We start from the raw sequence: 8504 nt of genomic DNA, 5'->3' as shown, positions 1-8504 counted from the left end.
AGGATGCTTGAAGCAATAAAAGCGATCAATTATTGTTGTTGTTAGTGACTGAACAGATATCGAAAAATGTATATTGTATTAAAATAATTACAACCTTTTAATGTTCTTTAAATAATGTAGGCAGAAAAATAATCTGAATTATGTAGCAGGCGTTGCATTTCATACCTCACTATAATCTTTCACGAATCTAAAACCATATTATGTGAAATAATGTCTCTCTCTTGTGCTACATGTATCATGAAGATAATGCAGGGATTCCAAATATACTGGGAACTGCAATCGGCTTTTACACAGACAGAATAATCTTCTGGAGAAAAATTGTGCTGGTTCTTTTTGCCTGTGTTGTTAATGCTTGAGAGGCTTTGGAATTTAATCTGCCGGATAAAGCTAGCATCGTTGTCGAAACCAACGATTTGTTCGCCGCCAAGTTAAACACCTCCGCGGGAATGGAGTAGTGCGGAGCGGAGCGCCGCGATCGCAGCGCCACTGACGGAAATAAGATGAATTATTGACACAGCGCCTGGGCGGACGTGTGCGATGAAAGGCTCAATTTCCCGATATAACGGCTTGCTGCGCACGAAACGCGCACAATGCGCCCGACAGACTGCTGGAGAGTGCCCCGCGTCCGTTTTCTGACACGCTGCGGTGACGTCAAAGCAGCGGGAATGAATCACGGCTCGCCTGCGTCTGACAACGCGTAGGTCAACATCAATCTTGTAGACAATGCGCTGCTATAATGTTCAGTCTCTCGGTTCTCTGCTCCACTAGATCGACTTATTATCATTCGATACCTTCCTTCATAGGAAGTTCACCCATCACGAAGCCCGGATAGCTCAGTCGGTAGAGCATTAGGCTTTTAACCTAAGGGTCCAGGGTTCAAGTCCCTGTTCGGGCGAATATTTTAATTTCTTTAGCAGTTGTCAATGGAACCTAGGGATTCCGAATACTTACGAACCGTGTGACATTTCCGAACCCTGAAAACAACTGCAGTAAAACGCTGGTAACGCGCTTACTCAAATATGGTTACTACTTGACAGTTCTCTTCTAACAGTGGTTAATCAAAATAACTATTTCTTTAACTTTTATCCATATTTTGCAGCTTCAAACGTGACGATATTCAGTACATTGGAAGTATGAATTAAAAACCGCCTTCACTCACAAATTTGGGCGTTTTATTAAATACGCGACGCATTTCGGACCCTGTGGGTCCATCATCAGATGTAACTTGTCATAATACATGATTTATTTGTTCTCTTGAATGAAGTGTAAGTTACACTGCTCATTTTTTCCACTACTCCGCACATATTTTCCGCGTTTTACTTACGAAATTCATGACCTAATATGAAACCTTCTCATCACAGGAATATGAATTTCACCACATTCAAAAAAACATGTATTATGATGATGGAAGAGACAAACGAGAGACGCGAGCAATGGTAAAATACGAGTAGAGAAAATATTAGGGAAAAGACGAGGCCGAAGAAGAAACTGTTCTATGGATTTTGTGGAGCTTGGGATCGAAGCAGACAGTCAGTGTGAGCCGAAAGGGATAATTCAGTAATGAAAACAAGATACACCTATAATTTCTCGGAGAGTTCCTGATGATCATGATAAAGACGATAGAGAAAACGGGTGAGAATATGGGTAACTGACAAATATTGCCTATCATAAGGTTGGCAAGTAATGAATACAGAAGCGAGCCATTGATTATGAACTGTGGAGATAGACAGACATCCACACAGAGAAAATATTAGGCAGAGAGCGCGAATATTTTTGGGGAACGCAAATGAGCATAAAACAGTTTTCCATCTGTGGAGAGTGGTGGATGAAACTGAAGCCACCAAGATAGATTTGAAAACAGGTAATGTAAATCTAAAACACTAAAAGGGTACAGGGCCAAATGTATAAACTTACTCCTACAATATGTAGGTTGCTGAGAATAGCAGACAAATGACAGTTACAGAAAATTATTACTACGCAAAAGAACAGTAACAAATCGGATTGTAACAACTGGAATGAGGAAGGAAAGGGAGGGGGGGAGGGGGAGCGGTTGCTACAATGTGTATACCTCACAATGTCCCTTCAGCAATCTCGTTTGATAAATTGAAGCCTCTTATTAACGATGTTATTGGTGATGATCAGGCACGGTTTCAGGTAGAGGATAACCAACCAAAAGGAGTTGCAATGGAGTTAATTTGGATAAAGTAGTGAGAATTCTGAAACCCATTTTCGCCACTTTCATCAAATTATGCGAGTCTTATGACAATGTCCAGTAATTTTATCTTGTTCAACATCCTGAGGGAAGTGGGAGCATGGTGATAGTATGCGCAATACAGTCAACAATAAAGTTCAAATAGCAGACAAATCTAACGAGTTGGACGGGCGCTTATGCAAATAACATCGCAAACGTGGCGACCCTCTACCATTAACAATTCCAAATCCATATTAACATGCCGACCCCGTGAAGATACGGGATAAGGACAAGACAAAAAGACAAGAATATGCGCATGACAGCACTACCAAGCAGTTCAGGGGAAGATTTCACAAATATTGTTCGAATCTAAGTAAAATTACCATGAAAACTGTACTACACGGAGGGAAGAAAGAATATACCACCTTTTAATCAGTAAAACAGATACGCCATTTCTCTAGTTATAGAAAACATAATTCAAAAGAGCTATCTGTTATAAATATCTAGGTAGCCTTATTGCCGAGATAACGGAAATGATATAGAATCTAGCAGACCCAAACTGACTTAATCTTTTCTAACAGTCTGGAGAAATACCATTCCTCTCAGGGTTCAAAACTTGCCTCTACCAATCATTTACTGTATAGGTGTGTGGCCCTAACACTAAGAAAGAAAGACGGATTAAGAAGTTTGCAATATTTCAAAGAATTGGTACATTGCCGAGGGATATCCGATAGATTGTAGAGTCTTAGGAAAAAGGGTCTGCAGGATGATTTCGGTTGTTAACTTGAAAATCTGCATATTATCGCTTTTGCTTAAGAGAAGAATGTATAATAACTAGATCGATATGAATTGGCTAAGCTCAGGACGACCCACCAACTGATGGATCATTTACATACCAGAACGCGACACAAGAGAAATAATAAGGGTGCATATGCTCACCTATTCATGGCATGTATATACATGCTGTTTCCGTAAGAGCGTGCAATAATGTAACAGGACATAGAGGAGGTTCCACTGAATAATTTGAAATAGGAAACCTAGGGTCGGAGAAGCCAGCTTAAGGAGATATGGAAGTAAACTTGTCTATAGCTTTGTCTAGTACTACTGTTTTCCAACGTATTTACAACTAACATGTGCACAAGTTTACACGTACGTGATGTTTATTTCCACGTACATTTTTTATTCCTGCATGGAAACGAGGAGGACGAGCTGATTATTAAGAAATATTTCCTGGTCACTGGATTGTAAGGGGCGGTTGAGACCCTAGTGGATACGGAGATGAAATTAGTTGCCACAATTGTAGCTGCCTGCCTTTTAATTCGATACACACCAGTGATATTTGTCAGGGCGTCAGGATTTTGTTCGCCCATGTCATGCTTGCACTAAGGATGGCCGCAAGTTTCAGTACGGCACATTCATTGTGTCAATGACGGTATTCGCAGACTGTAAGTAACGTAAATAGAAAAATACACAGTGCCGTGATTTTAATCCTATTATCTCCTTCAGCTGGCTTCTCCGATCCCAGGTTCGCTACCTGAAACTGTTCAGTGGAGCATCCTCTATGTTCTGTTATGCACGCTCTTACCGAAACACCCTGTATAAAGTAAGGTGAATTAAATGAATTCTGTTGCAGAGTTATTTGCAAACCAATACCGGCAACAAGTATGTGATAAGCAGGGCCCAGATTATAATGACATAAGAAACAGCGAAATATACATTTGTGACCTAGAACTTACGTAAATGACACTAAACTAAAATATGGCTTTATATAAGTTTATTAAAAAAACATTCTGGCTTATTTTTCTATACACAGGGTCCGGCAAAAAGACCTCCCATATCTCAAAAGCCAGTTACAACGAAAGATACTGAGAAAATACTCTCTTATTTGTGAACAAAAATACAGTCGGCCAGAAAAATGTATACACTCTTTGTCAAGCTCTATCGAGAGATCGCTATTGTCGTTCGATTTGAGTTATGAGCGTGTTTTAGTATGCTTTTTGGCTCAACAGATGTTAGTACTTTCATCTCGGTATTAAGAAACCAAGATGGCTGGAGCACGCTTGACATTCGAGCAACGAAAATGTATTGTGAAGTGGTTTTTGAAGTTTGATAATGCCTTTGAAGTGCGTCAGTGGAGACGGGAGTTTGAAGCAGAACCGCCAACCCGCCTAACAATTAAACGCATCACTGACAAGTTAGAATTACATAGAACGATTTGAGATGTTCACAAAGGAAGATCGGAAGACAGCGTACAGCTACAAGTCATGCTTCGTCGGTTCCCGTGTTGGAAAAGTTTGTTAATTCTCCACAGAAGTCTGCTGCGCTGTGTGCACGTGAAGTGGGGGTTAGCAGTACAAGAGTACGAAGAATTCCGAAAGCAGCAGAGTAGACAGTTCACATTCCACGATTATTGCACGCGATTAATGACGACGATGCTGGTCGCCGAATGCAATTTTGCGAATGGTATCAGCAAATGGTAACTGCAATTTGTGATGAAGGCAGTGTGGAGTGCCGAGGCACAATTTAAACTTAATGTAACCGGGAATCGGCATAAGTGTGTACTGGGCACCAGAAAATCCGCATGGACTGTGGGCTTAGTAGGACACTACTGTCACTGGAGAAGTGAACCTGGAAATATTACGCACATCACTTTTGCTAGGTATAAGTGCGCTTTATGGAGTTGATGAAGAGGGGCGCCTACCAACAGGACGGGGCGCCACAACACTACCACCTAGCCGTACGAGCTTTCCTGGATGACAGTTTTCTGCGGAATTGGATTCGACGAAGAGGGCCCATTGAGTTCCCTCCATAGTCGTCAGATGTGACACCCATTGACTTTTACTTTTAGGCAACTGTGTAAGATAACGTCTTTCGACGTAAGCCACGCAAGCTGGAGGAACTTCTCCAGGAGATTACAGCGACACGTGCAGCGATCTCCACTGTAATTTTGACTGACTAGTTGCGGCGACCGCTCGTCGTTCTGTTATGTGTGTAGCCGCCAACATTTAAAGCAACCATGTGCTAAACTGAAGGTTGTACCACATGATCAATTATAAAATGTAAAATAAACTTTTCGTTCCTTAAAATGTGTATACATTTTTCTGGTGGGCTCTATACTATGCCATTTTACATTAATTGGTTTTAAAAATTGTGTTCGGTAAATGGCGTCCTCCATTGTTGACACACTGACGAAGCCTTTCCCGGAAGTTGGCCACAGTTCTTTGTGTCATTTCCGATGGAACAACAGCCACCTCCTGGATGAATGCCTCCTTAAGTGCTTGTAGGGTTTTGAGTTTACATTTGTACACTTGAGCCACCCAAGAAAAACATCACAAGGTGATAAATCGGGTGACCTTGAGGGCCAGACGACGTCTCCTCACGGCGAGAGCATATGTATAGTAAAAAACTTTCTTAAAATCTCTACAGAACACCAAGAAGCCTGAGCAGTGGCTCTATTTTGTTGGAGCCAGACTACTTCCTCCTCATGGTCCCCAACAAACTGGTTTAACTTGGGTCGGAAGAAGATCTCTATCATGTAACAGTAGCGATTTGGCTTAACCATTACCGTTACGGCATATTCTTCGAAAAAATACGGACGCTACACACCAAATTCAGCAACGACGTACCAAACTGTCACAGAATGGCTGTAAAGTGGTCGTCAGTGAAATTTCTGAGGGGTTCTGTAACCCAGTAGCGGAAATTTTGTTTATTTACAGAACTTGATAAGTGGGAGTGGTTTTCATCATCAGAAATTAAAACAGCATCGAGGATGATTTCCCGAATAATTTCCTTACACACAGCTCTGCGAGTCCTCTCACTTAATTCTGGGGTAACCATAATTTTGTGTGGGTGCATGTGAAGATCTTTGAGCAGGATTCTTCTCATACTGCTGTCAGAAAGTCCCAGGATAGCTTCATGTTTAAGTGCTGAACGTTTTGGCGACTGCTGGACGGACGCTCTCAAACGCGCTAGCTTTTCCGGCGTTGTTACAGTCTGACGTCAGCCGGCAGATTTTCTTTTCAGTCATGCTCTGAAATCTGATAGCCAAACTCGAATAGTTTTTGCCTTATGATCGGAATCATGTTGGTCAAGTTCGAACACAATTCGAAATGTTCGCCGGGCAGTAATCACAGAAAGACCACTCCTCCACAACAAACGCACAACGCTTACCTAGCAAAGGCGTAGCTACTACAGAAAATGGCACGTACACTGCTACGATCGATACCCCCTCCACGTGTTCTTACCACAACTCACACAACAGCCTCTCCAAATATTAGGCGTCTTTTTGCCGGACCCTATACAATGTAATACCAAATTCACTTCTGGACAAGCTGTGAGTATAGTACTTACTTTTTGCAGTGTTTGATGTTAGCTAGCACTTATTTTTCGAGTGTCTACATGTGTTTGAAAAAAAAAACCAAGAAGTACAGTGAAAACAATAACACTTATCGTAACAATAAAAACATGTTTTAGTACTGCACACCACTTGTTTAAATTATTCCAAATTGGTTAAAACGCACTGTCAATGTTGAGTTTCTGCAGAGTTGCACTGGATCAAAAGTTGCGTTTAGGTTTTCCATCTTCAGATAGGGTAATTTTGTACCGGGAAAGCTCCTCTCCACATTACAGGAGCGTATCTTAAGGTGGTGAGGTCACTGCAGGCCAACTTCGGTCATTGTCTTCAAATTTTGTGGCATTTCCAGAAGCTCGACCCAACTCATTCTGCCTACGTTGCACAATATCCAGGGCGTCACTCACTTGCCGGCAGGAGTGGCCGTGCGGTTCTAGGCGCTACAGTCTGGAACCGAGTGACCGCTACGGTCGCAGGTTCGAATCCTGCCTCGGGCATGGATGTGTGTGATGTCCTTGGGTTAGTTAAGTTTAATTAGTTCTAAGTTCTAGGCGACTGATGACCTCAGAAGTTAAGTCGCATAGTGCTCAGAGCCATTTGAACCATTTGTCACTCAAGTACCAGCAGTTTCCAGTCATGTGATGGTTTTTGATACTACTGACAAGTTGTCACACAAAAGACTGTCTTTATTTTGACGCAGTTGGTGCAATAATACTTAGCTGTATTAAGCCAGGAATCTCGTCGTGTAAGATTAGGCTGAGGGGGCAGGGGCAGTGAAGGTGCTTGTTCCTTGAATTTCTGCACCCCTAGCGGAGCTTCCAGAAAGATTTTCTTGCACAGGAAGTTAAATTGTCCACATTAGCTAAATTTGATTGCACCTTTTCTGCAACTCTAAGTAATACATGTGCAAGGCAAGTGACGTACGCCAAACTGTGGTAGAGAATCTGAAGCCAAATGGCTGCTTTAGCCATGTGTGACGCACCATCTGTTGCCAGCAGAAATATGTTGTCTTTGTTCACACCATCCGGTCATAGTTTCCAGAGTTGTCAAACAAAATGGCAGTTGTCGAGTTGCTTACTCTCTCGAGAACTTCACACGTTACGAGGAACTTTTAGAACACCACCAGCGACGTTTATTACGTCGGAAACCGCCTTTGTTGGCTTCGAGAACGTTTTATAGACCTCGCGCAACAATCAGCGAACCGACTATTCAGCAGCCGTCATGGAAATAGCCACCTAAAGGTCATCTCACCGTCCTACATCATTTCCGGTAAGTGATAATTTCAGATGTTGGTAAAAAGTTCGAAAAAATATTAGACATTTCTATTTTTAATAAAGTAGATGAAGTACTTTCCGAAAGAAGATCCTTGCCAGATGCAACGAAAAAAATTTAAAAAGGCAACGTTACAAGGAATCTTGAAGAAAAATATTTTTTTTTACTTTACCCTGTCGAAAAAACAGAACCATTGACATATTTGGACTGAAAGTAATATATGAACATTTTCAAAGTTTATAGATGCTTGTGATACGTATTTTATCATGAAAATGTAAAAGTATTCCTAGATTTAAAAACAAAATGAAACCGTAAGACGTGTGAAACCATCCCGCCTGTGTAACGATAAATGACGTCGATTTTATGTCGAATCTTGTAGAAACTTCCTGCGAAAAACTTGTTAAGAAAAATACGAAATTATTTTTGGTAACATATGAGACATCATTACTGTATTGTGTCACGCATGAACACATTTCATTTACGAGAGACTCAGTGTGCGACAGCGCGCAAGTAGTTGTATGCTGAATACCATGATTTAGTTACGACTGCTCGCCTTAATACACCAGGCAATATTACCTACATCGCAAAATTTTTTTATTTCCAGCTCTTCTGACCCTTCGTCACTACATCCGTCATCCCAACTGCAGATATAGGCTACACAAAAATAATTTTCGGTAACATTTCCGTTAT

At 41.4% G+C, this 8504-nt stretch overlaps 1 non-coding gene across 1 annotated transcript; it reads left to right on the top strand.

The window, feature by feature from the left end:
• Positions 1–822: 822 nt before the first annotated feature.
• Trnak-uuu (transfer RNA lysine (anticodon UUU)) lies at positions 823–895 on the top strand. The gene has a single exon. It is a non-coding gene; the product is annotated as a tRNA-Lys (tRNA).
• The last annotated feature ends 7609 nt before the right edge of the window (positions 896–8504 follow it).

This window comes from Schistocerca cancellata, chromosome 1, assembly GCF_023864275.1.
Source record: "Schistocerca cancellata isolate TAMUIC-IGC-003103 chromosome 1, iqSchCanc2.1, whole genome shotgun sequence".
Lineage (NCBI taxonomy): Eukaryota > Metazoa > Arthropoda > Insecta > Orthoptera > Acrididae > Schistocerca > Schistocerca cancellata.
Note: the sequence above shows the minus strand (reverse complement) of the source record. Positions and strands in the feature narration are given on the sequence as shown.